Below are 23746 nucleotides of genomic sequence, written 5' to 3' on the forward strand. Positions count from 1 at the left end.
AAACCAACAAGCACTTTTCCATTTTTTTATGACCAAGAAACAACACATTAACACAACCCAATTTCAGTTACATTAGATTTTCAAAAATGCCTCCATTGACACCTAAACAAAGATTACACAGTCGGATCATGTTCTGTCTGACACGGGCAAAAACCCCAAGTATCCTGAATTGTTCCTGCTGCTGCTACTATCCAGGCAACCAGATCCTCTTCAGATTCAACAGGAGTTGCGTGAACAGGATTGCGCATCTAGCCCCACACAAAAAAGTCCAGAGGGGACATGTCTGTGGATCGAGCAGGCCATGGTACAAGTCCACCTCTGCCAATCCACGTTTCTGGGAACCGTCGGTCCAGGAACATACGCACACGACGGCCGAAATGTGCCGGCTCCCTGTCATGTTGGAACCACATGTGTTGTCTTGTAGGGAGCGGGATGTCTTCCAGCAATTCTGGCAATGCCCTGGCGAGAAAATTGTAATATTGCCTGCCATTTAATGGCCTAGGTAGGAGATACGGCCCAATTAATCAGTTCCCAACAACACCGACCCACACATTAACGCAGAACCGCACTGATTGAAGGATCCCGCTCCACATGCTGCAAGACAGCTTCCTCAAATTGCAGCGTTCTTACGATGCGACGGCGTCCCTGTCAAGGTAATCTGCTAAATGACCCGGTCTCACGCATCCGTTGGTACACAGCAGCAAAGATCGTATGATGCCGGATACGGCGATTAGGATATTGTTGTTGATAAACCCGCTGTGCAGCCGGCCGGTGTGGCCGAGCGGTTCTAGGCGCTACAGTCTGGAACCGAGCGACCGCTACGGTCGCAGGTTCGAATCCTGCCTCGGGCATGGATGTGTGTGATGTACTTAGGTTAGTTAGGTTTAAGTAGTTCTGAGTTCTAGGGGACTGATGACCTCAGAAGTTAAGTCCCATAGTGCTCAGAGCCATTTGAACCATTTTGAAACCCGCTGTGCAGCTCGTCCTTTGTGGTGCGCTACGTAGTACGCACCAACCATATCAGTGTACTCACTCCAGGTGTATCACTCCATTAGTAAACAGAGACAATGCACTGCTACACTTGTGGACAGCAGTTGCCTACAACTGAAGAGCGTAATACGCCCTGTAACAACTGAAGATCGTAATAGGCCTCTAACAACTGACGAGCGTAATACGGCCTCCACCGGTTTAAATAATCCTCATAGGAAAAAATGACATTAGGGAAAAATATTTTTTTTATGTCCCCTACAACCTCCCAGAGTTTTTCGGTTTAAATGCTTTTCACCCTGTGTATTGGTTTGGGTTAGTTAATTTCATTGTTCAGATGTACTTAAGTAAAGTCATCTATTTACACGGCTTGGGGTAAGAGGTTCTAGATTTTATCATCAATTTACCATTTTCAGTAATTAATCATTTGGCAGAGTAAAATCCGTTACAGAAAATAAATTTGTAGGGATGATTGTGATAGTCAATGATTTCCATTTTTGCAGTACAGCTGTCTGAAGGTCAATTACTTTCAATCATGTGACAAATACGAATTCTCCCACTATCTCCTCACGAAAGAATTTTCATATTTTCAGATTTTGTGCGTCGCCGCATTGCACAGAGCGAAATACAGAATAGTTGACCGTCCTTGCACTGCACTGCGAAAGGCTTCTTCATTCGTATTTAGCTTCCTTGCTGCTACACTGCACATTTTATGTTCATCACTTCGAGCAGGACCAAGTTTCTGCTGCCACCGATAAGCCATGAAAATTTTTTAGGGCCAGCAAAATCGAAGTAGTAGGATAAATTACACTTAGATGTTGCTTTTCAAAAGTCATTACCAGATCCGTTTGGGTATTATTAAGTGCAGATTTGATTTCAAATGCAGATACAACTTGATCAATGTGGAAGGGTATACTTCGTAAATCTGCCCAAACCGTACAAGTATTTCAGTCCGGAGCATTCGGTAAATTTTTATATGTTAATTTTTTTGTATAAAGCGGAACGTGCCTAATGTGGAAAAGAGCAAATTTTAGGAGATAAATTAATAATTCATTGTATAATGCGGAAAGGAGCTTATACAGCGCTTGTGTATTACAGTATACTTGAGATATTGTCGAATCTACAAGGATGCTACTTTTAACACAAAGGTGGTACAGTCATTAGAGTGCAATTAAGTGGCGCAAAACCAAGAGAACACGTTTCTACAGCGCGGCGCAGCCGTGTGGACATCAATCCGCGCCGCACTGTGCAACAACGAACAGTTTACGGTACATCAAAGGAAATGGTTCGTTCGTGAGTGAACTGTTTGTTGGCGTTTTGCGTTTTTCCTTATTACTGACGCACGAGGGAGCACAATGCAAAATTGTTTGGCACCTTCGAACATTCTGCTGCTGTTTGCTCAGTGAAAGAGGTTGATGTTGTTCCTTTAACCCTTAGTTGGCAACATGTGAAAAATTGGCTTACATGGTAACATCCGTCTGGAAGACTTAGATTACCAAATTTTTCAAAGAATTTCCACTGTACTGAATATCGAAAATAAATCACAATTTAAAGACTTGATGAAAAATTAGTACTAATATTTTCATAGTTTTTCAGTCACATTTTACAATACAGTACGAAAATATAGAATTAAGTACTAGTTTTTACGTGAAATGGCTTATAAAGTATATCATTCCCTTGCCAAATTAATAAAATTTAATATGACTGTTTTAAATGAAATAGTTTCTAAACTTGACATGTGTTTTCTCAAATACCTTGATATATATGCAAAGAAATGGAACAAATTACAAACTTTCTACACACGTTTCACATATTTTCATGGAGCACAGTAAGCAATTGTGTTTATCACGTTTCTCACACTTGTAACCGTCATTCTGTTCAATGTGTAGGGATAGTAACGACAGTTTTTTCTCTTTTCTGGCTTGTCGCATGTTTTCCTTTTTATTGGATTCCTATCTCTTTGCTTTTTACCCAGAATACCTGAAGTAATTTTCCTGAGGTCATCTGGTAAGTTTGGAAGCTGGAGCCTTCTCTGCATATGACGTCTGATTAAGTACGTTCCTATGCTCTTCATGAACTCAAATCTTGACATCGTACATTTATGAAGATACATAGCATAGGCATTTGAGCAGCTCACAGATATTAGAAAGTAAAATACTGCCAGTGGCCATCTCCTTGTTCTCCAACTAGCTGAGTAGTTGCTGCACTTCATGTCTAGTGCGTCTACGCCAGATTTTGTGGCATTATAGAAACTGATGATTTCTGGTTTGATGCTACTTTCATCACTATACGCAGTGTTGTGCAGTGAAGAAAGCGCTAAAACTGCCTTAGATTTTTTTGGAAGAAAAGACATTAGTGTAAGATTCTTAGTAATACCATAAACACTGGATCCCACTTCTTTCTTTGGGTTGGGAAGAAGCGCTTTTGGAACTTCACTTTTGTTGGATTTTAGAGTTCCAACATATGTCAGCCTGTTTCTCAGCAGCTCCTTACACAATTCAGTGGAGGAAAACCAATTGTCTGGTATGATATACCTGTTTGTCCGGTATATGCTTTTGGAAAGACGAATCACAGACTGTGTTGGCTTTTGGAACTTTTTCTCTTCCGCAGATAGTGTTGCTCCATTACTATCTTTCCCCACATAAATGTAAGCATTTTACAGATATGAAGAATGAGAATCTGTGAGGTACATGACCTTTATGACATATTTAGCAGGTTTCTTGGGCATAAATATTTTGAATCGGCATCTGTCTTTAAATGGGATTAGACTCTCATCAACACATGCATCAGCCCCAATCGAATATACCTTCTTACAATTAGAAATAAAGATGTTGAAAATATTGGACACAGCTGATGCAGGATCATCTCTTTTCCTTTATTTGCGAATAGATGCATCATTAAACCTTAGAGCCACCAGTAAAACTTCACATCGTTTTAGAGATATGGTTACACTAAAAATGGGACATCCAGTACAGTCATTTGCGAAACTTCATCCCAAGTTTTGCCGGCTGCAGTGGCCAAGCGGTTCTAGGCGCTACAGTCTGGTACCGCTCGACCGCTACGATCGCAGGTTCGAATCCTGCCTCGGGCATGGATTTACGTGTTGTCCTTAGGTTAGGTTTAAGTAGTTCTGAGTTCTAGGGGACTGATGACCTTAGAAGTTAAGTACCATAGTGCTCAGAGCCATTTTTTGATGCCACGTTTTCACGTCCAGACTTGAAACTGGAACATAGAACCTTCACACCAATCACTGCCTCTATTTCAATTTTGTCTGTATCTTTATAACTGTAAGACGAAGGATTTTGTAATTTATTCGTTATAACTCGTGGTTTTGAGTTGGTATAAACTACTATCTCGTCCAATATCTCAGTTTTCAAAATTAAAAGCCATATTACTTCTGGGTCTGGGTCGTTACTAACTGATTGGCAGGACCTAACCACAATGACAATCTAATTTTCATTACATTTTTGTATGGTGTCTTAGTACCGCAATTGGGAGCTCTGGAACTCCAACTGAAACAGTTCATCTTGCCATGATAAATTGTCAATTTCGGTGTCATCATTTTCCCTGTACTGAAAGAGTCAACACCACCTTGTCCATTCTCGGATATGCAGAGAATATCATTCACATCTATTTTACAATCACTGTCACGGTCTGAATCTGATAGGTGATCTTCTTCAGGAAGATTCGTCTGAATGATAATCATCATCGCTTTCTTCAAACTGCTCTAAAGCCTTATGCACCATTCTTTTGCTTCTTTTTGATACACAAGGTATCCATCCACTAGTAGCCATCTACAAGTAATGAGATATTTGAAAAGTAAGAAGTATAACACGAAGAAACTCATTCGCCTAGAGTAACATCCGTCTGTCAGACAGAGTAAAAATCTTACCTCTACAGTAATATCCGCCTTTGATACGATGTGACTGACATTTGTGAGCAAGTAGAACAATACTAGCGAGGAAATGAAACAATGACGTCCACACAGTAGCAAGTTCAACTCAAAACTGAAGCATAGCTTTATACCCGCCTAAGAGACGGATGTTACCAACTGAGGGTTAAATAATGGTTTTACACGGCAAGGTCAAGCATTTCAAAGAAATGCACTGTCTACATTATTTGCTGCCAGTTTCAGTTGGCTCGTTGCACTTTAAGTGATAACATGACGTCAAACAAAGTTTATGTGTCGTTAACACTTAACGATGAAATTGATGTAATCGAGGCGAACGTGAAAGACAAACTCCCTGTGTGCGAAATAAAGTTGCATTTCAAATGTGGTTAAACACAGATTTAATATACTTTAAGCAACAAGGATAAGATATGGGATGAATGGATAAAAGGGAACGGGCAAATGAAATAAATAGGTGAAGAAGACGGGAAATGAAGAAATTAACGATATAGTTTGGAAATGGTTCGTAAGTGTGCGGGCAAAAACCTTGGTCAGGACCCACGTTGCACAGTGAGGCTCTGAAAGTCGCTAAAGAGCTTGGAAATGCCGAGTTTAAGGCATCCCCGGGATGTCTGGACAAGTTCAAAGATAGGCACAACATCGTCTGGAATGAAAATATGTCTGCGGAGGCTAAGGATGTGCAGATAAGTGTAGCAACAGAATGGAAGACAATACTGTACAATACTGTGAGACTCTTTGGGCATTTTTCCTTCGGTGCACTTTTCGCCTCGAATTGCTAGAGATTTTGAAGGCTGTGCGCGATAAAACAGTCCCATTTCATAGACACTGAACACGTCTTTTGTGTTATAATTCGCAATTAAGTTTTACAGTATTGTCTTCCATTCTGTTGCTTTACTTACCCGCACATCCTTAGCCTCCTCACCCATATTTTCATTCCAGATGATGTGCCTAGCTCTGAAGTTGTCCAGCTATCCTGTGTATGCCTAAACTCGGCATTTCCAAGCCCTTTACCAACTTTCAGAGCCTCACTTTGCAACGTGGGTCCAGACTAAATCATTTGCTCGCACACTTACGAACCAATTCCACACTATCTCGCTAATTCCTTCATTTCCCGTCTTTTCGCCTAATTATTTCATTTGCCGCTCTCTTTCAACCATTAATCCTGTATCTTATCCTTGTCTCTTAAAGTATATTAAATTTGTGTTCAACCGCATTTGAAATGCAACTTTATTAGCGCTCAGGGGGCTTAGCTTTCTCATTCGTCACTAATATTTTAAACTTATCGTTTAGTGTTAACGACACATAATTTGTGTTTGACATCATATTATCACTTAAAGTGATACTAGTCAACTGAGACTGGCAGCAAGTACTGTAGACAGTGCATTTCTTTAAAATACTTCACCTTGCCAGGTAAGACCTTTATTTAGTCGAACAACATCAAGCTCTTTCACTGCACAGAATGAAGTAGAGTGTTCGTAGATGCCAAACAACATTGCCTTGTGCTCCCACGTGCGTCAGTAATAAGGAAAAACGCAAAACGCTGACAGACAGTGCATTCATGAACGAATCATTTCCTTTGATGTACAGACACTGCGTAACTTGTTCGTTGTTGCACAGTACGGTGTGGTTTGTTGTCCACTGTGCAGCACCGCGCTGTACAAACGTCTTTTCTTGGTTTTGCACCGCTTAACTGCATCGTAAGGGCTGAACAACATTTTTGCAAAAATTAGCATCCTTGTAGATTCGTGAATAACTAATGAATACTGTAACACAGAGTTAATGTGTAAATTACACGCAAGAGCGAAAGAAACTGGTACACCTGCCTAGTATCCTGTAGGGCCCCCGCGAGCACACAGAAGTGCCGCAACACCACCTGGCATGGACTCGACAAATGCTTCAAGTAGTGCTGGAGGGAATTAACACGATGAACCCCGCAGGGTAAATCCGTAAGAGAACGAGGGGGTAGAGATCTATTCTGAACATCACTTCGCAAAGCATTTCAAATATATTCAATAATGTTAATGTCTGGGAAGTTTGGTGGTCAGTGGAAGTGTTTAAACTAAGTAGCGCAGTCCTGGAGCCACTCTGTAGTAATTCTGGACATGTGGGGTGTTCTATTATACTGCTGGAATTGCAGAAGTCCGTCGAAATGCACAATGGACACGAATGGATGTAGGTAATCAGATAGAATACTTAGGTACGTGTAAACTTTCAGAGTCGTGTCTACAAGTATCAGGTGTCCCATATCACACCAACTGTACACGCCCCAAACCATTACAGAGTCTCCATCAACTTGAATACTCTCCTGCTGATATGCTGGGTCCATGGATTCATGAGGTTGTCTCCACACCTGTGCACTTCCATCCGCTCGATACAATTGTAACGAGACCAGTCTGACAAGGTAATATGTTTCCAGTCATCAACAATCCGATGTCAGGATTGATGGGCCCAAGCGAGGCGTAAAGCTTTGTGTCGTGCAGTCATCAAGGGTACACGAGCGGACCTTCGTCTCCGAAAGCCCATATCGATCATGTTTCATAGACTGGTACGTAGGCTGTCACTTGTTGATAGCCCAGCATTGAAATCTGCACAATTTGCGGAAGGATTGTACTTCTGTTTCGTTGAACGATTCTCTTTAGTTGTCGTTGGTCCCGTTTTTGCAGTATTTTTTTCCGTCCGCAGTGATGTCGGAGATTTGATGTTTTACCGGATTCCCGATATTCACGGTACACTCGTGAAATGGTCGTACGGGAAAATCCCAACTTCATCGCTTCCTCGGAGTTGCTGTGTCCCATCGCTCGGGCGCCAATTATAACACCACGTCCAAACTCACTTCGTATATTGATAACCTGCCATTGTAGCAGCAGTAACCGCCAGACAATTTGTACAGACGTTGCTGAGTGCAGCGCCGTATTCTGTCTGTTTACATATCGCTTTATTTTAATACGCATACCTATACCATTGTCTTCGGCACTTCAGTGTATTTTCCGAATTGTAAAATGAATTACTAATTAATTCTTAAAATTTGCATCCGTTTCCGCGTTAGGCACGCCCGCTTTATACAAAAAATTAGCATATAAAAATTTTTCGAATTCGCTGGACTGAAATACTTGGGCAGATTTCCGCAATTTAATTGGCCAGGGATGCACTTATATCAGTGACTGTCGCAGTGGAATGAGTAATTCATCAATGTAAACAAACATCACTTTCAACTCAAAGTTACTTCTTTTTAAATGTCTGATATTCGTTTTTACGACGGAAATGAAAACTAGAGCACAGTTAGCGCCGACAGACTTATTTCTATTATTCTAAATTCTATATCTTCTGAAATACATAGACTTTAAAGGATGGCAACGGCGCCACAATTTCTGTCGTAATGCTCAGATCAAGAGTTGCCTGCAGCTGACTTCAGGACAGTGTAGGCAACCCGCATTACGGCAATACAGCATTACGGTAGGAACCGTAGCAGAGTTTTCATCATCAATGTCTAAGTATACCAGAAGTTACAAAGTTTAGAGTAGTGAAACTAAATCTGCCATTACTAATTGTACCTCTAGTTTTCAGTCTGGGAGCAAGAAACGTAAGTGCGTAATTTAAAGAAACGAAACATTGTGCTGAAAGTCATGGTTGTTTACTTGTAGGAATTCTGCATTCCTGCCCATTGTGTGCGCCCCTGACATAGGTGGATCCCTGGCCAAATGCATTTTTTTTTACATTTTGTTTCATTTCGGAACTGTATGAGGTGGTGAAGTTAGGTCGGAGACCCATACTGTCTGAGTCACAAGTTTCCTCGTAATTCAGAGGTAGCTTGAAGACGAAATTCTCTATACATGCGTATGAAATATGTGTACAGATATCCGTAAAATATGTAAAATGAATGAGAAATATACGTATATGAAATACATGGGTCATAATATATGCAATGGTGAAGCACCGAGTGAAAAGCTATTATCTTACCCACTGCTTCAGCAGTGTACACAAATTTCATGGTTGTTTCATATATATTTCACAAGCATTTTAAACATATTTGTACACATATTTCATCTGTATCTCTAGCGACTTTCGCCCTGAAGCTTCGTCTGTGTCCTGAGGACATTTCTAATTCAGTCAGTAACTGATTGTCGTGTACAGAAAAAAAAGAGACTACCGCTGACAAACTGGAGGATTCTCTGTTGTTTCACACCATGCAACTCTAGGTAGGACGTTGAGCGTATCTGTGGTACGGAGCCTCGTGGCATGATCTTTAGCCCCGACATCGCATTGACAAAATTAAAAGCTCGCTGCAATGCTCATTCTCACGATGTGGTTGATACACTGAACAACGGAAATAAGAGACAGATGACACTCCACATTTTTAAGGTATTCTAACTGTTTACGGGAAAAAAATACAAACAGGCTGTTTTCGGACGTGTCCGTGTGTCACCCCACCTCATCCTCACCCTCAACCCTAGAGGTGCTGGTGGTAAAAGTTCCTTTGGGACCAAACTGCTCAGGTCATTGATCCCTGGACTCACACACTACTTAATCTAAATTAAACTTACTTACGCTAAGGACGACACTCACACCCATGCTCGAGGGAGGACTCGAACCTATATTTGGGGGGGGGGGGGGAGGGGGAAGGGGGGGGGGGAGAGCCGCGCGAACCGTGGCAGTGCGCCTCAAGGCCGCACTACCTTGAGTTATGCTTTTATGTCACAACTTTTCATCGAAAACCCTTAGATATTGGGGTGCTGCGGGTATCTTATTGTCACAGTAAATTTTTCCAGATTGCAAGTGAGATGTTCCGATTTTTGGAAAAATGCCTCCAGACGCTGCAGAGATACGTTAGTATGTCACTTTTTCGCACCCTGCCCCAATCACAAGGGCTAACACGTCACCGTTACTGTCACCAGTAAGTGTCGCAAACCCGAAAACTAAGGATTTGATTATAATATCGGTCGTTATCGAATATGTTTTCATTTCTGATCGTCTCACACCCACCATCTTCCTAATACTGGTTGGGGTATATTATCCCCATAATATTTTCATACAAATTATTATAGAAACAATGAGGCATGTATACAGGGTGTTACAAAAAGGTACGGTCAAACTTTCAGGAAACATCCCTCACACACAAATAAAGAAACGATGTTATGTGGACATGTGTCCGGAAATGCTTAATTTCCATGTTAGAGCTCATTTTAGTTTCGTCAGTATGTACTGTACTTCCTCGATTCACCGCCAGTTGGCCCAATTGAAGGAAGGTAATGTTGACTTCGGTGCTTGTGTTGACATGCGACTCATCGCTCTACAGTACTAGCATCAAGCACATCAATACGTAGCATCAACAGGTTAGTGTTCATCAAGAACGTGGTTTTGCAGTCGGTGCAATGTTTACAAATGCGGAGTTGGCAGATACCCATTTGATGTATGGATTAGCACAGGGCAATAGCCGTGACGCGGTACGTTTGTATAGAGACAGATTTCCAGAACGAACGTGTCCCGATAGGAAGACGTTCGAAGCAATTGATCGGCGTCTTAGGGAGCACGGAACATTCCAGCCTATGACTCGCGACCGGGAAAGGCCTAGAACGACGAGGACACCTGCAAAGGACGAGGCAATTCTTCGTGCAGTTGACGATAACCCTAATGTCAGCGTCAGAGAAGTTGCTGCTGTACAAAGTAACGTTGACCACGTCACTGTATGGAGAGTGCTACGGGAGAACCAGTTGTTTCCGTACCATGTACAGCGTGTGCAGGCACTATCCGCAGCTGATTGGCCTCCACGGGTACACTTCTGCGAATGGTTCATCCAACAATGTGTCAATCCTCATTTCAGTGCAAATGTTCTCTTTACGGATGAGGCTTCATTCCAACGTGATCAAATTGTAAATTTTCACAGTCAACATGTGTGGGCTGACGAGAATCCGCACGCAATTGTTCAATCAGGTCATCAACACAGATTTTCTGTGAACGTTTGGGCAGGCATTGTTGGTGATGTCTTGATTGGGCCCCATGTTCTTCCACCTACGCTCAATGGAGCACGTTATCATTATTTCATACGGGATACTCTACCTGTGCCGCTAGAACATGTGCCTTTACGACACAACATGTGGTTCACGCACGATGGAGCTCCTGCACATTTCAGTCGAAGTGTTCGTACGCTTCTCAACAACAGATTCGGTGACCGATGGATTGGCAGAGGCGGATCAATTCCATGGCCTCCACGCTCTCCTGACCTCAACCCTCTTGACTTTCATTTATGAGGACATTTGAAAGCTCTTGTCTACGCAACCCCGGTACCAAATGTAGAGACTCTTCGTGCTCGTATTGTGGACGGCTGTGATACAATACGCCATTCTCCAGGGCTGCATCAGCGCATCAGGGATTCCATGCGACGGAGGGTGGATGCATGTATCCTCGCTAACGGAGGACATTTTGAACATTTCATGTAACAAAGTGTTTGAAGTCATGCTGGTACGTTCTGTTGCTGTGTGTATCTATTCCATGATTAATGTGATTTGAAGAGAAGTAATAAAATGAGCACTAACATGGAAAGTAAGCGTTTCCGGACACATGTCGACATAACATATTTTCTTTCTTTGTGTGTGAGGAATGTTTCCTGAAAGTTTGGCCGTACCTCTTTGTAACACCCTGTATAGATAAGGAACAGCAAAGGGCCTATAACACTACCTTTGGGAACGCCAGAAATCACTTCTGTTTTACTCGATGACTTTCCATGAATTACAAAGAACTATGACCTGTCTGACAGGAAATCACAGATCCAGTCAGATAACTGAGACGATATTCCATAAGCACGCAATTTCACTACGTGCCGCTTGTGTGGTACAGTGTCAAAAGCCTTGCAGAAATCCATAAATACTTCGGCGACTTGCGTGTCGGTGGGGATGAAATGATGAAGATAAGGACAACACAACACCCAGTGCCTGAGCAGAGAAAATCTCCGACCCAGCCTGGAATCGAACCCGGGCCGTTAGGTATGACATTCCGTCGTGCTGACCACTCAGCTATCAGGGGGCGGACATCGGTGTCTTGTTTGAATGTGTATTAATTTTCTTCCGGCAGTGTATTTTCAAATAGGAACGCCCCATTTTTGTTGCATGTATCAATTTTATGCCAGAAAAAAGCACATACGGTTTACTAAACTGATGTTTTCTATTCCTCATAGATGGCGCTGAAATCGGCAAATATCAAATGTGCCTGTGTTTGCAGTTAAGAACCGACACATTTAGCCTACATTTCGTTTACGATGTAAACGTAAACGTTTGCGTTCTAACGGTTAACATTCATGTTCGAAATTTACTCTAGTGTTGCAAATTTGACTGAACAATACAGCATGGTTAGCCGTTTCAGTGTCTGGCTAGAAACTACGTTTAGCGTAATCCAGGAAGAACGACGAGGCTGTCATTGTTTTCTGTTGCCATCGGTATGCTTGATATCGCTGAGCCTTCTTGTCTCTCACCTCTGTAATGTTTGATTTCGGTGAGTCCCCATGCCTCTCACCATGGAGGTATGTAAGTATCCATAGCACGAGTGGCTGTCATTGTCGCTTCATGGCCATTTTACTTTATGACGGTGGTTGTGCTTTGTATTACACGGTAGCCGCTTAGTGTCCAGTACGAGAGTTACGATTGTTGGATGGAAACACACACCGAAATCAGTAACCATGATGGCGAGGTTCGAGGGTGGTCACCGAAATCAAGCGTTTCGTTGGTCTGCGGACTTGCCACAGTCAGTCCCATACGAAACAAAAAACTACGTTACCATACAAGCAGATTATTTGCCAGAAATATCTAGACATATTATTTCTACTGTGCAATTATATTTTTACTACTCAGTTAACGCTTTACATTTAAATCGTAAATTAAATGTAGAATAAGATGCGTCTATTCTTACTTGCCAATAAAGGCACACTTGATATTTATCTATTACAGCGGTATCTAATGGAAAACAATAATTGGAGTAAACCATACGTATTTTTTTGACGTAGAATCCGAATTTCCAATAAAAATGGGAGTTCCCCATTTGAAGATATAATGTTGGCCCCGCCCACGAAGGAGAGATGGTTAGTAGGTGGCCAGTTGTAGCAGAGACAGGTGTCCCCTTTACTGATATTAACTTTTCACCTAGAAGTTTTTTTCGTACGGCGCGTCGTTTTCGAGATATTTAGCTGTCTCAAGTTAAAAAAAAAAATGGTTCAAATGGCTCTGAGCACTATGGGACTTAACATCTGAGGTCATCAGTCCCCTAGAACTTAGAACTACTTAAACCTAACTAACCTAAGGACATCACACACATCCATGCCCGAGGCACGATTCGAGCTTGTGACCGTAGCAGCAGCGCGGTTCCGAACTGAAGCGCCTAGAACCGCTGGGCCACAGCGGCCGGCTCAAGTTAAAACAAATATCCTGTATGTGCGTTCTAAGACGAAAAAACGACGCACCTCGAAGAAATGACCCTAATGCGACGGGAATCGGTACTTGTTATGTACTTGTGCAGACAAACAAATGATTACACATTCAGAAAAATCGGATTATTTATTCAAGAGAAAGCTTAAAATTGTGCAAGTCAACAATGCGTTGTTCCACCTTTGGCTCTCATGCAAGCAGCTATTCGGCTTGGAATTGATCGACAGATTTGTTGGATCTCCTTCTGACGGATATAGTACCAAATTCTGTCCAATTGGCTCGTCAGATCGTCAATACCTCGAACTGGCTGTAGGAGCTTTTCAACAATATTCCAGACATTCTCAGTTAGGGAGAGCTCTGGCAGTCTTGCTGGCCAAGGTGGGGTTTGGCAAGCACAAAGACAAACAATAAATACTATCGCCTTGTGCGGCTGGGCATTATTTTGCTGAATTGTTAGCCCAGGACGGTTTGCCATGAAGGGCAACAAAACGGGGCGCAGAATATCGTCGATGTGCCGCTGTGCTGTTAGCGTGCTGCGGATGACAACCAAAGGGGTCCGTCCTGGCATGAAAATAAATGGCAGCCAGACCACCATTCCTGGTCGTTGAACCATATGGCTTATCACAGTAGAGTTGGTGTGCCACAGCTGTCCATGGCATATCCAGACACTTCATCGCTGATCATCGGGGCTCAATTTTAAGCGGCACTCTTCACTGACGACAATTCTACTACAGAAAATGAGACTCCAGGCCGAAGAGGAGTCTGGAGACGCCCCGGACATTGATGGGATACCAACCTAACTGTCGGCCTCCATGCAGTCCTACAACCAGGAATTATTGTTTTCGTGCTTGCAAAACCCTGCCTTGGAGCAGCAAGGTCGCCGGATCTCTCCCAAATTGTGAACATTTGGAGCATTATGTGCAGGGTACTACAAACCATCTCGGAAGTATGACGATATAGTGCGCCAGTTGTATAAGATGTGCGACAATGCCCCTCAAGAAGACATCCAACAACTCTATCAATGAATGCCAAGCTCAGTAAGTGCCTCCATAAGGCCCACAGGTGGACTGACGCATATTGACATGCTCAATTTATAAAGCTCTGCCTCTTGAATAAATCATTCAAATTTTCTGAAATTTGAATCATTCGTTTTTGTTTCTGCTTGTAAATCACATCTACCGTTTTACGCACCATTTGGATACTTTCTTCGTGGTGCGTCGTCTTCTTCTGTCTTAGAACGTATAAAGGAATAAATGATGATTAATTGAAAACCTCAGCTGCCGACAGGTATTGTTGATATTCCTCGATGGGGACAGCTGCAAATGTGTGCCCCGACGGGGACTCTAACCCGGGATCTCCTGCTTACATGGCAGACGCTCTATCCATGTGAGCCACCGCACACAGACGATTAGCGCGACTGCAGGGACTTATCCCTTGCACGCTTCCAGTGAGACCCACATTCCCAACAGTCCACAATTCTACATACGTAATGTACCTAATAGATATTCAATTAATTATCATTTATTCTAGAGAAGCTGCACGGTCATCAGTGGTATCTGTTACATCAAGAACAGTTACTATCTTCATGTATATAGTTAAAGGCTACCCAGCTATTGAAAAACCTGGCATTAAAGGACGGATGTTGACTCACTAGTTACTTCTTATGGAAGTTCACAGTTGTTGTCAGTTATACAGACGGCTACACGTCCTGGCACTTTGAATCATGCTTCCCACATCCCCCCATTTTAAAAGTACCTGTGTAAGTAGGCTGTTTAGGTTTTTATGTTGGTAATGTCACGTAGCGCTCTGTATGAAAATCACTAACTGTGTTGTATGCAGTCTGTGGCTGATTTGCATTGTTGGAATATTTGCTATTGTAGCGTTGGGCAGTTGGATGTGAACAGCGAGTAGCGTTGTTGCCCGAACTCTTACGGGAATCGCCAAAGTGTGCGCGAGTAATGAATGGATGGGCAAATATCTATTAGGTACGTTACATATGTAGAACTGTGGACAGTTGGGAATGTGGGTCTCACGGGAAGCGTGCAAGGGATAAGTCCCTGCAGTCGCGCTATTCGCCTGTGTCCTCGGTGGCGCAGCTGGATAGAGCGTCTGTCATGTAAGCAGAAGATGCCGGGTTCGAGTCCCGGTCGGAACACACATTTTCATCTGTCCCCATAGAGGTATATCAACAACACCTGTCTGCAGCTGAGGGTTTCAATTAATTATTATTTATTCTAGAGAAGCTGCAAGGTCATCGATGGTATATGTTCTTTCGAGAACAAGTACTATTTTCGTACGTATAAATGAATATCTGGAAAGGAGCAGCTCGGAAACTGTGAACCTGGCTGGCTGTTGCTATGGTCCTGTCATGATTGTCTACAGAAAGTGGTTGAAGGACGGTGAAATCAAGAGTGAGTGGCAAGGTGTTGGACGTCTGCACTTCATCACAGAACATGCAGGTCGGATGCTTCTCCGCTAGGTAGCGACCTTCACCAGATCTGACACCTGAGTACAATACAGGAGCAGGTTCAAGTATTTTAATACACTGTTCAGCTCACGTGGTTGCAAATGGAGCTCGAAGGCAGTCGAAACGTACGTTCTCCATGTCGAAGCAACACCGTCGCCAATAACGACTGTAGTGAGCACATGGTCATGGGAATTGGACGGCGTAACAATGGAGACGTCTCCTCTATAGGATGAAAAACGTTTCTTCTTGTACTAGGTCGATGGTGGCGTCTCGATACGGCGCCATTAATTCAATCGCTGCTCGAAACATGCACCGCGCCAAGGACGCTAGCTGGTGGGAACATTCATATGGTCTTGGGGCCTGTGGCAATAACCGAACATACCGTGACAACTGTGGATTGCGTGAACATTATTGCAGATCACATGCATCACTTTATGCTTGATGTCTTAACCGATAACAACTTCATCTCTCAGCAGGCTGTAACAACGCCATAATCATGGTACACCGGATTGAGGAGCACGATAATGAGAGCACACGTAGACGTCTCGTACACGAAATTCACCTGATCTGAACTCGACGGAACGCCCCTAGGAGACGCTGTCGGGCAGCAACACTTCGCCTACAAACTACTGGGTCATAATTTACAGCCGGCCGTTGTGTCCGAGCGGTTCTAGGCGCTTCATTCCAGAACCGCGCTGCTGCTACGATCGCAGGTTCGAATCCTGCCTCGGGCATGGATGTGTGTGATGTCCTTAGGTTAGTTAGGTTTAAGTAGTTCTAAGTTCTAGGGGACTGATGACCTGAGATGTTAAGTCCCATAGTGCTCAGAGCCATTTGAACTATAATTTACAGAACTGGGGACCTGTGCCTAGACAGAAACCTACCAACGACTCTAAAATACACGTTATGGTGAATCACTGTTGTATTGAGTTCCAAAAGTGGAGCCGGCCGGGGTGGCCGAGAGGTTCTAGGCGCTACAGTCTGGAACCGCGCAGCCGCTACGGTCGCAGGTTCGAATGGTGCCTCGGGCATGGATGTGTGTGATGTCCTTAGGTTAGTTAGGTTTAAGTAGTTCTGAGTTCTAGGGGACTGATGACCTTAGAAGTTAAGTCCCATGGTGCTCAGAGCCATTTGAACCAAAATTGGACCAACAACTGCTTAAGCAGATGGTCATTGAAACTGCAACATGAGTATAGGAAATAACGCAATTTTACCTGCTTCGCGTATCCAATACCTTATGAGGCGAATGATGCCCTGTCAGTCTCTGAGCATCCGATGTCGGGAAGTTTTCTATCATGAGACATTTGGAAAACGTACTGGCCATGGCAACAACAGGATATACCAAATCATCACACGAACTGTTGGGCCCGTTTGAAGAAGACGAATACAATCTGGCAACGTTGATTCGCCTCTGAATCTCCGCACATGGATTCGTCCACCGTGACGCTGTATGCAGAGTTGGGATTCGACTGACGGCGGCATTATGTCAATTCCGTGTCCAGTGTTGTCAGTGGGACCACCACTGCTGGTGTGCCTCTCCCTACTGCCATGTTGGAACTCTTATCACTTGGTTTCACTATGTAGCGACGCTATTACACAGCTATTCCAACTGTGAATTTTCTGGTTTTACCACGCGATAAAATGTCACACAACTGTCTTCTGAAACAGTTCGGCGACTGTGCTTCGCTTTGGTTACAGTGTTGAGCCAGATTCAGTACCGTAACTTTTTCATGATGAAAACTAAAATCTATTGGTGATAGAAACGCGCCTTCTACGATAAGAGGTAGCAATTTCGAGGACTTTCTAATGTTTGGGGTCGCAAACGCAGAAAGCCCTGATTTTTATACAAAATTTTCAGTTATGCAATCCTGGAAAATGCAGTCTGATTCAGAAAGTTAGTTACTGCAGCAGAATATACGCAAGCGCCACAGGGATTTTTACGAAGCATTTCTAATCAGAGCAGGTTGAATATTACGTATATCCACTGCGTAAACGAATACCATACGTCTAATGAACTTTGCTCTATTGGCTTGGTTCTGCAGGGCAAATGTCCTTGCCATCTGTTGTCTTCATCACTTGAAAAATTACGTAACAGTGGACATTGGTGTATCTGCAAATTATCAAACCGCTTCTCTAAGGTGTATCTCAGGAAATGTACCGCGGCGTCCTTGCCTTATCGCTGAAAAATGCCACGAAAGGTACCTGACGTGTGCTTTGCAAAGTGAATAGATGCTTTGCATTTAAAACCAATCACACAGGAGAATTGGGCTACGTACGATAAGGCCATCTCCTGTCAACATGAATGAACAAAACCACGTTGCTATACATACGGACAAAGGATATTCTCTGCTGTAATAAATAGACATGCGAAGAATGAACAGAATAATGTTCTTTTGACGACTCTACTATGGAGGTACAAGTGTGGCACTCATCGTTGAAACCACGCCGATTTCTTGTGGGTGGTCGAGGAACATTTCAGATGCATCGTTGTTCAGAGCTGATGCGAAAAGCCCGTAGGAGGCGGCTTAGAGGGCCTCAATCAAACCACCCCTTCTCCCGGGGGCGTTCTTTTACACATATTTCTCGGTCGAAAACAAGAGTTTTCAGCGCGATCTGCAACAGAATGACGTTTCTGACAACACAACTGCACCGTGAATTTACTTTCAAAACTTTTTCTTAACAGTTTAATAGCGATTCATCAAGAACATTAACACAGTTTATCACACTATGTGAGCGTGAAAGTAGTTTCCAGGCAGTAACTGAGGAAATCAAAATGAAATTGCTTTTAACAAATGGGAATTTTATTCCTAAAAGCTTTTTATTTAAGAAACAGATTAAAAATTATAAGCAGAAAGCACCCTTTAAATATCAAGTTACAATTTATTCAGGGACAGCAAGAAACAAATTTTTGAGTGTATGAGCTTTCGGGCTGAGAACCTCGCCGCTCCCCTTTGACACGGCCGTAGTCACGACCGCTCACGACAACCTCTGAAAGACTACACAGGTGCAAATCTGCAACACGCCAGATTACCTTAAAGTAAAAGTTTTAACAATTCACACAAGCACACAAACTATGCACCCTGTAGGAGGGATGGAAATGGTACAAAACACTAAAGTTAAAAGATTAACTTCCCATCGAAGGTGCAACTTGATTTTAACTTCTAAGAAAAGTCTTATAGTGGAAGGGTGGCAACTTTATATTCTAAAATGACCATTTAAATAAAAGCCCATGAAATGCAATCTTACATAAAATTATACAAGATTGGCCAAACATGCTCTACAGTACACATATACCACCTCCCAAGATGATAGGCAAGATAAAAAAAACAGATTTCAGGAATTAGGCCGTTACACTTCAAGCAATAAGTTCGTTAACGCACCGAATCCGACAAACATGACAGAGGCAGCTATTAACGTACGGCAAACTGATAGGGAGATTACCGAACAAACCGAACCGCAGATTGCTCTAACCCGACCCTGCTCCACAAGGGAAAAACGGAGCACCCAATTCATAAATAACCACCTTCCCGCGAGTGGGCAAAGGGAGAAGAATGGTGCGACGACCCCGAAACAAAGCGGCTGGTGACCTCACCAAGAAAACAAGTAGAATTTAACAAGTAAATGAAACAATATATCACCAATCACTTAACTTCTAATAAACTGCGATTTCTTGCGAAGACCTGGCGCAGCACCCCCAAAACGCTCTCCCGAACCGTCCGCTGCCAGCCGCTTCAACGGACGCAGGAAGGCGCGTCGATCTCCCGTCTCCCGGCGTCGCAGCTCGCACCGGCCAGACCGATGTCGTGGGTTGACTCCCGTTGCTCTCGTGTCGGCCGCGAAAACACTACCCCTTGAAATACGGCGCGGCCCACTGGACTCACGTGGCCACCTCACATGCGCCGACGCTCAAGGCGGACAAGTCATCTTCTGTCTCAGTGCGCGACCGACCAACCGATCGATCCAACCGCCAATGACCGTTGCCTGAGCAAATCGAGCAGACTGGCGGCCTAACGCGCAGACTCATATGCAGGAACTAAGCCCCAGACCGGGCGACCACTCGTTGAGTTCTCTCACTGCGCCACTAATTCGGACGAGAGACAGACTAGCAAGCTGGGGACGAGAGACTGACTCCAGACTTACCCAGACTGACCCCCTGGTGAGCTCATAGCGCCCCTTAAATGCACGTGAACAGGCAGCCTTTCCCCTTTCTCACCAGAGGGAGACACCAAAGCTGTGATTGCCACAGCGGCGCCACCGCCAGAAACGGAGGGCGACTGCTTCACACAACGCGCTGCGGCGCGCTCTTCAAAACAGCAATTTTTACCGCGGCTCAACAGCCCTGTACACTGCTGAAGCTCCGGGCGATTAAATTCTTCTCTTAGGAGGTTATAAGGCTCCAACCCTATTGAACGTGACCCCTTTGGAGTGGAACGCGACTACAAGTTTTGTTCTGGTATACTGGGTGGGACCACTAAAGACAGTTCGAAACCATTCGACGAAAATTGTGCATGAACTTTAGCAGCAAAAGGTGTTTGTGCCTTACCAGCCGGCCTGTTCCGAACCCTACTGTTGTATGATCACGTGGAAGCGCGACATTGACACGTGCGAGAATAAAACGACGTAGGTTCTGTCTAAGAACCCCGGTTCGGCAACAATCTCGGTGCCACTCACTCATCTCTGTTGAGCACTTCAGAACTGTCCCTACATAGAGATGCATTCACCACACAACAAGCAAAACTACCGACACCTATCAGATTTCGCAAGCAGCGAGCAGCGGCTCATACAGCGATACAGCGCATTCAGCTGAGGTTGTACCAATAGCGATGCCTGGCATGTAGTCATTGGTGAATGCATGTCTCTGTACAGATACGTTTTTCAAGTTCCCATCAAAGGCACACTGTTTCCAACCTGGGTAGGTGGGGGTTCTTATAGGGACAATTTGCTCTTTTATTCGTGTGCTTGTCAATATCGATCTCTCTCCGCCCCGAAATCATGTCAGTGAACGAAACAGGAGGTACTCTTTGCTGCTTCAGTTCACGTTCAGATTTCGTCGAATGATTCTGAACTGTCCTTAGTGATTGGTGATTACGCTCTATAGGCCAGAACAAAGATTCCGGTCGCACTCCATTCCAAAGGAGTTGGATCACGTTCTGTTTGGTTGCAGTCACACGATCTCCATAGTGAAGTGCTGCATAGTCCGAGGGGTGTCAGCAGTGTCTAATGTTGTCAAGAACGTCATTCTGTTGCACATGTCCCTACAAACAGTCGTTTTCGATGGCTAAATGTGTGTAAATGAATGCTCCAAGGCAAGGTGTGATCTCATCGATGCTCGCTATGCCATTTCCTGAGGCCTTTTTGCGTCGATTCTTACCATCAGTGTGTCTGAAATGGTTTCCACAGCCATTTATAAGAAAACAGTGTAATTTCAACTCTGGATGTCCTAGCGGTTCTGACCTCGACCGCAGAGAGATCAAGAGGAGGAATAATACGTGGGTAAGGGGGAGGGGGGGGGTAGTTTGACGACCTTATCGTGTAGCCCGTGACGGTGGGTGAAAAATGATGTCAGTGTGACATCATAAACTCACCTACAACTCACCACGAAATTCTGAATTCTTTGCTTTTTTCCGCATGTGTCGACATCATCTACATTTACATCTACATTCATACTCCTTAAACCACTATACGGTGCGTGGCGGAGAGTACTCTTTATCACCAATAGTGATTTTCTTTCCTGTTTCACTCGCAACCAAATCGAGCAAAAACAACTATCTATATGCTTCTCAATGAGCCCTAATTTCACATACCTTTAGAATTCTGTTACCTACGTGAGAACTTGGTTTCGGATCACAAAAGAATAGTGAAGTCCCATTGCAAATTATCAAAGTATGTATGGGACGAGAAGCTATACTGAATAAAAACTAGCCGGCCGGAGTGGCCGTGCGGTTCTAGGCGCTACAGTCTGGAATCGCGCGACCGCTACGGTCGCAGGTTCGAGTCCTACCTCGGGTATGGATGTTTGTGATGTCCTTAGGTTAGTTAGGGTTAAGTAGTTCTACGTTTTAGGGGACTGATGACCTCAGAAGTTAAGTCCCATAGTGTTCAGAGCCATTTGAACCAAGCCAAGTAAACATTACTTGAAAACATACTTGAAACATAAGAACACATTTGAATCGCAGCAAAGGCATTTGCCTCTGCCCTGCTGAACTCGCTGTACATACAGTATTCCGCAAACAAGGGATGCATGCTGGACACGCTTGTGGGGAATATATATTAAATTATGAAAAGGGATGGAACGCACAGCGCTGATGCTTTTCAGCACCTACAAAAATATCTCTTCTACCTCGTCTACATACGGGCTAAAACTCATCGCACCCTCGCTTTCGTTGCGACGTCCGTCCACCTCATATTTCACGTTTATCTTTGGCACAGAAAACGTTCACATCGCAAAGTAAAACTTGCCTTATTCATCTCAACACTCCAGTTGAGCACTAAGTATGAAACTTTTAACAACAGCAATGGAAAATGACACTCAACTTGGCAGAAGAAATCCAGTTTAATAATGTCAGGCTAGAAAATAGTAAATAATGTCTCCTGAGGACGTTTACTAGAATTGCAACGGCACTTCCGCGTTCTCGTCAATACGGTACCAGAACGTTTAAGTTCTACCACTGTAAAGACAGAAGATCCGCGATTCGGAATGTCAGAACCGTGTACTAAGTAGCGGCAGCAACACCTCCACGAAATCACGCAGCACCAACACTCCAAACCATCTACTCTCGGAGAGAGATTTTAGCTGTGTTCAACCCAATGGTAAAGTATCGAACTATTTTTCTCCGAGTCATACAGTTTGGGGGAAATGCAGTGAGAATAATTACTTTTGGAAACCTTTTATCAGACAAAGCCTGTTATAACAATAAACTGTTTCGCTTAATAAAACGGCCGCCAGCCCAAATCGGGCACAGTGTCTACACCAAAAGGTGAAGTCAATTTTCGACACTGAAAAAATAACTACTTTCATTTACTACGTAATTTAAAATTTCCATTTACTACAGTCACTTGGCAGTAAGTACTATTAATTCCACTTTCTGTTACTCATGGAATTTATCACCATACTTCAGTAATTATTTAAAGAAGGCACTCATATGTTTCAACAAGGATACAAAAAATATTAAACTTATAACTATCATTCATAATACCAAAACTATTATTTAACACGACTAAATTTCATTTCTTTAGGACTGTTATTTGTTAACGTTTTACTAACACCAATATTTGTCTGGCTCTCTTTGACATGGAGAAGCAACACGAACAATTACTGTTAAGATTGTTGCAGTTGACCAATTATGTTACTTCACTTTCAGAAATACTATTGAAAACTTATCCTCATGGTCACGCAAAGCGGTGGTCCTTAAACTCATACGTACAAACTTTAGTATTTAGTAATGATTTTCAGAATTTACTACCAAAACAGTACTCTTGCCAGTAATTTACTATTATTAAGCTTCAATAAACATCAGGATACTCGGAATAAATTCGTTTAGGTAAGGACCCTACTGAGGGAAATAGGAAAATCACGGTTCAACACAAAGGTACATTTAACACCTACGTGCCGCTGATTGAAGATGGATGGTTCATACTGTGATACATTTCTAAATAAAGTACTTTGTCTGTAACTGATGTCGAAGGTGGCGTGAGGCGGTGCTGCGTAGTAACATTGCGCAGGTACGGCTCTTGGTGTGCATAGCTCTGTCTTCCTCTTGGTGGCGACGATAAAATTGCAAATTTCTGAGCTATTAATTTATTGCCGAACTGTGCCAATCATGTAGAACACGTCCGAGGCCAAAACCCAGTCTTGCAGGTAAATCCGGGGCCTCCAGTGCTTGACCAACGTAATGCGTGTTCACCACTTGCAGGGCAGCTACCGACTGTGTGAGCCACTTGCGCGCAAATTCTCACTCGCGCGCCCCACCACCT

Source organism: Schistocerca americana, chromosome 1 (assembly GCF_021461395.2).
Source record: "Schistocerca americana isolate TAMUIC-IGC-003095 chromosome 1, iqSchAmer2.1, whole genome shotgun sequence".
NCBI classification, from domain to species: domain Eukaryota; kingdom Metazoa; phylum Arthropoda; class Insecta; order Orthoptera; family Acrididae; genus Schistocerca; species Schistocerca americana.